General features: G+C 46.6%; 1 protein-coding gene across 2 annotated transcripts in view; it reads left to right on the top strand.

Annotated features, from left to right (window-relative positions):
- Positions 1 to 245: 245 nt before the first annotated feature.
- The window catches only part of HR (HR lysine demethylase and nuclear receptor corepressor), a 129,524-nt gene continuing 121,134 nt past the window's right edge, over positions 246 to 8,635 (top strand). The window contains exon 1 of one of the 2 annotated variants that reach the window (XM_033949604.1): positions 246 to 434. The gene's annotated coding sequence lies outside the window, so the exon portion shown is untranslated. Of the gene's footprint in view, positions 435 to 3,108; positions 3,379 to 8,635 lie in introns of those variants that run through there. The other variant, XM_033949603.1, reaches the window with a different exon arrangement.

Raw genomic sequence — 8,635 nt, 5'->3', positions numbered from 1 at the left:
ATCAGCTCTCTCTTTTTCTAATTCTCTCTTTCCTACCTGAATCTTCAGACAGCCTAGGGGGGGAGGGGAAACACATTTCTACATTTCCAGAAATCTTTTTATGTGCTTTGCTCTGACGCCACCGCTGATCTGCAACTCATTTGGTTTCTCTCACAACCTGAGCAGAGGAGGCTGTGAGGAAGGAGTTGGCCCTGTATCTGCCTCCCCCGCCCTCCAAACTCAGAGTCATCTCAGGTCACTGGAGCCTGCAAGTGCGCAGAGGCTGACATACAGGGAGCCCGGGCTGTCACTGCAGCAGGAGCTGTGCACCCAGGCACAGGGTATCAGCTGATCTGTAATGACAATGCAGAGACTCAGCCCATCCTGTCACAAGAGCAACAGGGACTTAGCTTCTTCTGTAATGACTGCGGTGGGACTCAGCTCCAGGTTTTGAGGTATTTTATTGACAGGGGTTTTGAAAATCTAATTCCTGCATTGCCTGTCCTGCCTGTTTTTGAACCTCTCTTTTCATCTCTTCACTCTCTCCCTGTTTTCCCTCTGTCTCCTTCCTCTCTCTCTTCTCCTTCTCTTTCCATTTCTCCACTTGCTCCCTGTCCTCACACTGTCTCTTCTCTTTCCCTGTCCTCCTTCACTTTCTCCCCCTTCTCCTCGCCTTCTTAAGCCTCCCTCCATGTCCCCCGGGTTTCTGCCACTTTGTATGTCTGTCTGCCTGTTTCATCACCGATGACTTCTACAACTGGTTGCTTGTGTGGGGCACACACGCTGATTCTCCCGTGCTCTTTCTCATTCTCTCACGCTCACACCCATGCTCTGTCTGCCCAGCGGAGAGTAGTATTTTCAGCTGGATACTGAAAGCCAAAGGAGGCTTTCTTGTTGTTCAGTGCAGCCGCTAAGCTGAGAGTTGGTGACCTTTAACTGCTTCTCAGTTACAGTTTCTGCCAAACTTACACACACAGACGCACAATCTGTCAAACACTCACCCACACCCACCCACATATACACACAGAGATGCTGGTGTTGCATGCCAAACATGCTGGTGCACACATCAAAACACTGACACACACATTCTCCATTAAACACACTGGCATGCACACTGACACACGGATACCTTGGTATGCGCATTCACATGTAGACAGACATTCATGCATAGATACTGATGTACACATATGAATCATACACTGCCACATGCATAGACACACACACACAGGCATGCACACTGGCACACACATACAGACACCGATGTGAACACTTGACACACACACACACATACACGCACTCCATCAAACCCACTCACACTGGCATGCACGCACTCTCTTTTTCTCCATTGAACACTCATATTGACACGCACACACACTGATGTGCACAGTGAAACACACACAAACACCACTGCATACAGTGCTATGCACACACACTGGTATGCATATTCACATGCATACACTTACAAACAGACATACACATATAGAAATTGATGTACACATATGAATTACACAGTGCCACATGCATAGACACATACACATAAACATCCATGCCCACGCACACTGACACACACATACAGACACTGATGCGCACACTGACTAACAAACACACACATCAATGCATGTACTGATGGCACACATGCCAAACATACCAGTGTGCACACTAAAACACCACCCCCAGTGCATGCATTGCCAGACACATTGGCATAAATACCGATATACACACACAGACATGGGTGCACACTCTGTCAACACACTGAAACACACATACAGACACTGATGCATATGTGACGAGCACACTGAAACACTGATACACATGATGGTCTCTGTGTGCGTGCATGCATGTGTATGTCACACACAGATACTGTTGCATGCCTACCAGACACACCCAAGCATACACAGGTATCATTGAGGAACATTAAACTGCTTTTCATCTTGCAGTCCTGCTGCAGTGCATTCTGGATCTTGTCCTGCTGACACCATCTTTCATATCCAGGACTTACTGCGGTGAAAGTCTTCTTTGAGTCAGTGAGACAGTTCATGAAGGAAGAGGGGGCTATGTAGTCAGTACATATAAGTGTTTTCATACACTGGCCTTCTGGAGCTGGGGCACTGCAGCTCACTATAGAGCTACTTCCCTGATGTTCTGGGATAGAATGAGCATCTGCATGCACTTCTCTCACCTAAACTGTAGAGGCAGCACAACCAGCCCCAGTTCTGAGCACTCAGGAATTCATTAGATGATCTTGAAAACAAAATTGTATCAGATTTGTGGGGGGCTGAAAACTGCCACCAATCAGCAGCTATGAAATAGACCATGGTTGGGGAGAGAGAGAGGATATTAAAATAGAGCTTCAAAAGTAGAAATTGGACATAGGAAGCATTTTATAATGGAAATGAAGCTCTAGATATGACATGAGGGTAAAGAGAGGAGGAACATTAAGAGCTACGCCTTCATAGAAAGGGCGGTTACTGCAAGGAGTGGCCTCCCAGACATGGGGGCAAACCTAGCAATGGAACTCGGGAAGGCCTGGGATAGGCAGAGTGGAATTTGTAGCCGCAAGCAGGGGCAGCAAACATCTTTTTGGTTCAAGAGGGAGGTCAGACTAACCAATCCACACTCCTGCCCTCCCGAGCTTTCTCATTGCTGGTGCTGCTCGATGAGGGGGGCTAAATGTTAGGCCTTGACCCCAAGGCCCATCCCATTCTGCTGCTATGGCCAGGAAGGCTGAGCAGTAAAGCCTTGGATAAGCATCGAGGGTCCTTAGTTCCACTGTACTGAAGTCTAGTCTAGTATAAACACATAGACTCCTTAGCTGTGGGATTGAGCACAAGGGACATTTTAGCCTGGAAAATGGAGATGAACTAGGAATCTATGGCATTTCACCAGTATATAAGCTGGGCAGAGTCCATGAACCTAGTGACTCTTATATTTCATCAGATTCTAGGTTTTATGAAGTGTATGAGGAGGAGAGACCCTCTCTCTGCTACTACATGTCCCAGGATTCCCCCCTTTTATATTTAGAATGTGCCCTACACCCCCCTCCTCCACCTGCACCCGTCTTCCCCCTTCACCCCAGAAAATGGCGGATCTGCACCGGGCTCTGAACTCTGAACCTCAGCAGCTGCGTCCAGATTTGAGGGCGCCGCAGCAGCCAGAAGTGAGGCGAAGAGCTGCCAGAAGATTTGGGCTCTGGGCTGGATTCCCAGAAAACTGCTTGTGTGGGAGTGGATGTCCTCCGGTGCCCTCGGCTTGCTGCAGCCTCCACACTCTCGCAGGCTCTGACGTTGTAGGCACTGGCACAGATTAGAGAGCAGGGCTTCTCTTGAAACTCTGGGCTGAGCCGGAGCGCAAGAACGGGGAACTTCCGCGGCTACCTGCGGATCCAACACGTCTTGTCAGGTACACCACCCTCACTATGGACTTTGTCTTAGCTTGATTCTTATTTCTAATGTCTTTCTTCTGGGTTGTTTTCAGCTTCAACTAAATTGGCAATAAAAGAAACCGAAGAAAAGGAGAGACTGGGGGATAGGGAGAAAAGGGGGGGAACAAGTGAGAAGGAAGGAAAGTGTGTGGATAGGGGGAAATGGGGGAGGAAGAGATCAAGAACCTGAAGAAGGGGTTAAGGGAGGGAGTGCGCAGTAACAGAGACAAAAGGGGGAACGAGGGATAGGAAGAAAAGAGGAGAGAGAGGGAGGGTGTGGAGATGGGGAGAGGGAAATGGATTATGGGGTATGGCATAGGGGAATAAGAGAGAAGAAGGGTGCAGAATTGGGGGCTTGGGAGACGGGATGTGCGGGTAGAGAGTAGAGAAATAAGAGAGGGAGACAGGGGATAGAGAGTTTAAAAAGCGAGGGAGAAATGGAGGTAAAGGGGGGGAATGGCCAATAGAGGTAAATATTTTAGGGAGAGACTGAGGCATTTTAAAAAGGGGAAAATAAAAGATTTACTGTTGAAGAAATGAGACTGCGCTCATAAATCAAATGAATACTGGAATATCCTCACATACTGCCTTCTCAGCGCAGACAGAAAATGGCCGAGCTTTCAGATTTGGGTTTTGCCCAAAGTCAAACTGGGCTCTGCAACTGCTGTGTGTGTGTGTTTTTTTTTGGGGGAAGGGTGGGTTGGGGTAAAGCTGTCATTCTTACTGGCTGTTGTGAATTTTTACATAAAAATATGCACCTGATTTTTACCTTCCTGGAGTGAGATAGTATTTGCCCATGTGAGAGCAGTGAGGATCTGTTGTGCCCTAAATCTGTCTCTGCATATCATCCTGTCTGTTTCTCTGCTTGTCTTTTTCTACCTGTCTGCCTGCATCAGCGTTTAGCTGTACCTCTCTCTGTGTGTCTCACTATCTTTACCTGTCTGCCTGAGTTAGTTTCTGGCCATACCTCTTCTGCTTGTGTGTGTGTGTGTGTGTGTGTGTGTCTCTCTCTCTCTCTGCCTGTTTGTCTTTCTGTGTCTCTGACTATAAACCTGATTCACTCCGTCTTTCCTGCCAGAGATACAAAATGTGAGGAAAACTTTGGTGAATCAGGCCTTGTGTCTCCATCTGCCTGCCTGCCTGCTGGTCTCTTTCAGAGCTTGTCATAGTAGGCAATGTGGGGTTTTATTTAAGTGAGGGGGGGGGATGGTTTTATGTCTCCAAAATCTATGGTTGACAGATGTGGGGCATTTTGTACTGGGTCAGGCATCTCCTGCAGTCCTGTAATTAAGCTTCTAACTGACTAACATTAGTCTGTGTGTTGAGCGTGTCTGAGACGCCCTTTGGCAGGAACACAGAGGAGATGCCAACTCCCCAACACATGACACTTCACATTTGTCAGGCCCTGGGTTCTCAGTGGACCACCGGGGGGGGGGGGGGGGGGGGGGGGGGGGGAGGGGAGGAGGATTGTTGTTCATATTCTTCTGAGTGTTGTGGTTTGCAGGCATCACAGGGGAATTCCTAGGCTGTCTGGGTACTCAACTTGAACGCCAGATAGACGAGAAATGGACAGCAAGTAGATGAATTGCTATTGTTGCTCGCTTAAACTTGAGAGATTAAAAAGATGGTACTCCTAGGATGACAAGGTGTAAGGTGTTGCACATGGATTAAGAGTACACTTCTCCCTCCATATTTGCGGGAGACAGGGGCAAAGCTGGCGCGCGAATACCCAAAAAAATGCTAATAACTTTTTCTCTATTTTATTCGCGGTATTGTGGTTAAATCCCTCGCGAATACTGTGAAATCGTGAATAAAACTTATTGTTTATATTGGGTTTTTAAAAAAAAAAACAACCCAAAAAGTTATGTATTGCAGTTCTTGCATTGTACTGTACACTTTAGCAGTAATGTTCAACATAATCCTGTAACACGTACCTATCTCTTATTCAGTCGGTGTCTTCATCCTCATCGTCCTGTACATGTTTGCATATAAGAACATAAGAACAAAAGAAATTGCCTCCGCTGAGGCAGACCAGAGGTCCATCTCGCCCAGTGGTCCGCTCCCGCGGCGGCCCATCAGGCCCATTGCCTGAGCAGTGGTCTCAGACTATCCCTTAACCTACCTCTACTCCTATCTGTACCCCTCAATTCCTTTATCCTCCAGGAACCTATCCAAACCTTCTTTGAAGCCTTGTAATGTGCTCCAGCCTATCACAGCCTCCGGAAGCGCATTCCATGTATCCATCACCCTCTGGGTGAAAAAGAACTTTCTGGCATTTGTTCTAAACCTGTCCCCTTTTAATTTCTCCGAGTGCCCCCTTGTACTTGTGGTTCCCCATAATCTGAAAAATCTGTCCCTGTCTACCTTTTCTATACCCTTCAGGATCTTGAAGGTTTCTATCATGTCTCCTCTAAGTCTCCGCTATTCCAGGGAGAACAGTCCCAGCTTTTTCAGTCTGTCAGTATATGGGAGGTTTTCCATACCCTTTATCAGTTTAGTTGCTCTTCTCTGGACTCCCTCAAGTACCGCCATGTCCTTCTTGAGGTACGGCGACCAGGCCTGGACACAGTATTCCAGATGCGGGCGCACCATTGCACGATACAGTGGCAGGATGACCTCCTTCGTCCTGGTCGTGATACCCTTCTTAATGATACCCAACATTTTGTTTGCAGGAGGAGGAGACAAAGAGGATAAGTGAGCACCAAGTGCCTCCTCAGCCAGTGGAAGTGGATGTTCGGTGTCTTCATCCTCATCGTCTTGTATATGTTCAATATGCGGTACAGGAGTAGGAGGAAGAGGAGGAGATGAAGGGGGCATCACATCCTCATGGGTGGCTGATGCGGAAGAGGTGGATGGAGAGGCAGGGACTCTTGGTATCTTCCGGAAATACATTGTGATTTCTGTCTGGCTCTTCTGCTTCTTTGTTTCTTTATATATATTCATGTATGTAGACATTGCTGCTTCTGCCAACTCCTTCACCTTCAAGGCATGTACCATGGATGGGTCGATGTCATAAATAAAAATCCATGAGAGCATCAAATCTGCATAGACCCTCTGCAATATTGTCCAATGTAAACTTGTCTTCTAGCACTTCTTCTTCTCCTTCATCTGTTATTGCCTCTCCTTCGGGAACAGTCAGGTCAATTAGGTCATCTTCTGTTAGTTCGTTGGATCTGGTGTCTATTAAGTCTTGAATATCCTTCAGATGCATATCTTCAAAGCCTTCCCCACCCACCTTCTTTGCCAAGTCCACAATGTCTTGCATAATTTCTTGGATTGACTCTGTGGTAATGACAGTGACCTCCTTTTTTTACACATTCAGACCAAAGATTCTTCCAGCTCAAGTTCACTGTCTTTGGTTTGATATCTTTCAGCGTTCTTTTAATAACATTGATGGCATTGGCGATAGTGAAGTCCTTCCATGTTTTCATGATGTTCTCCACGTTGGTGTCTTCTTCCATCGCATGGACAATCCTCTCCATTGAATGCTGTGTGTAGTGTGCCTTGAATGTCTTTGTTACCTCCTGGTCGAGAGGCTGGATGAGAGATGTTGTGTTGGGGGGCATGTAGATGACCTCAACATTCTGGGTGTCCGGGGGCATTGTCCAATACCAACAGAACCTTGAATTCCATTTCTTTACTGACAAGGTATTTTCTTACTTCAGGTACAAAACACCAATGAAACCATTCAAGGAATAGTTCTCTCGCTGTCCAAGCCTTCGTGTTGTGCATCCAGTAAACAGGCAACTGCAACTTATCTTTTCCCTTCAAGGCTTGGGGGTTTGCAGCTTTATAAATCAGTGTTGACTTTATCATATGGCCTACTGCATTTGCACAATGCAGCACGGTTAGTCTTATCCCTTGCAGCCGTGAAGCCTGGTGCTCGTTTATTCTCTTTGCTAATGAAAGTCCTCTGTGGCATTCTCTTCCAAAATAGAGCAGTTTCATCGGCATTGAATGCCTGCTCTGGTTCATATCCCATCTCTTCAATAATTTCCTTAAAGGTGGCAGGGAACTATCTAGCTGCCTCATGGTTGGCAGATGCTGCTTCTCCTGTCACTCTAACATTACACAGGCCATACCTGTGACAGAATTTATCAAACCACCCTTTACTGGCCAGAAAGTCCATGGATTTCGACAATCCACCTTCCCTTTTCTTCAAGTTATCATACAAAGACTTTGCCTTTTCTCTTATCAACACAGAGTCTACAGGAATTCTCTTCTTGTAGCAATCCTGCACCCACATAAATGTTGCAGATTCCACACGAGAGAATCTGGTATTTCGCACAACATGTAATGTCTTTGCACCCGCCAGTGTAGCTGCAGCAACAGCTTCATGTATTGGTTTTTCCTTCTTCTTTATGTACCTAACGGTAGATTCATTAATGCCATAATGCCGAGCAACAGCAGACGTTGACTTTACTCTACAAAGCATATCCAGTAATTCATTCTTTTCTGGTAAGGTCTTCACTTTTTTCCCCCTCTTGGGAGCACTTTCTGTAGCACTTGAATTCTTATGCTTTGTAGCCATATCGTGAATATGGAGGGAGACCTGACCTGTTCCTGAAGGAGAGGCAATACTGTACCAGATATGGGTAGCATATATCTATGGTTTGCTGGAGTGCTGAACTTTTCGCTGCGCACCGACCACGCTGAAGTGCTGAACTTTCTCTGCGCACCAACCACGCTGGGGGAAAAAGGGCCAAACTTTTTCTCGGCACTCCAGAATATCATTGGGGGGGGGGTGGAGCTAGCAATATAAAACCCACGAATAATCGAAGTTACGAGTGCTGAACCCATGAATATGGAAGGGGACCTGTATATTATGGCATCAATCAGAGGGTATAAGAATGCCAAACAGGCATGTCAGCAGGTAAAAGGACACCAGAATGGGGGAAGGGGAATTCAGAGGGTATGTGAATGCTTTATTTAATTTTTTATATACTGTCTACAAGCTTGAAAGCTATTGAAGTGGTTTGCATTCAGAAACAGTGGGTATTTTTTCTGTCCCTGGAGGGCTCACAATATCGGTTTGTACCTGAGGCAACGGAGGATTAAGTGGATGCCACTTTGGATCAGAATGGATAATGACACCTCAGTGCCCTCGAGGCTTTCACTCATTTCTGAGATTATTTCTGTCAGAAGGTGTTTTATTCTGGTGCTGGAGTGAGTCACACACCTTTCCCACTGCCAAAGGGTGAACCAGCACAGACTGGTGAGGGTAGGATTTCCGTG

The sequence above is a fragment of the Geotrypetes seraphini genome, chromosome 6 (genome assembly GCF_902459505.1).
Source record: "Geotrypetes seraphini chromosome 6, aGeoSer1.1, whole genome shotgun sequence".
Lineage (NCBI taxonomy): Eukaryota > Metazoa > Chordata > Amphibia > Gymnophiona > Dermophiidae > Geotrypetes > Geotrypetes seraphini.
The sequence above is the reverse complement of the archived record's forward strand: the minus strand, read 5'-3'. Positions and strand labels throughout refer to the sequence as shown.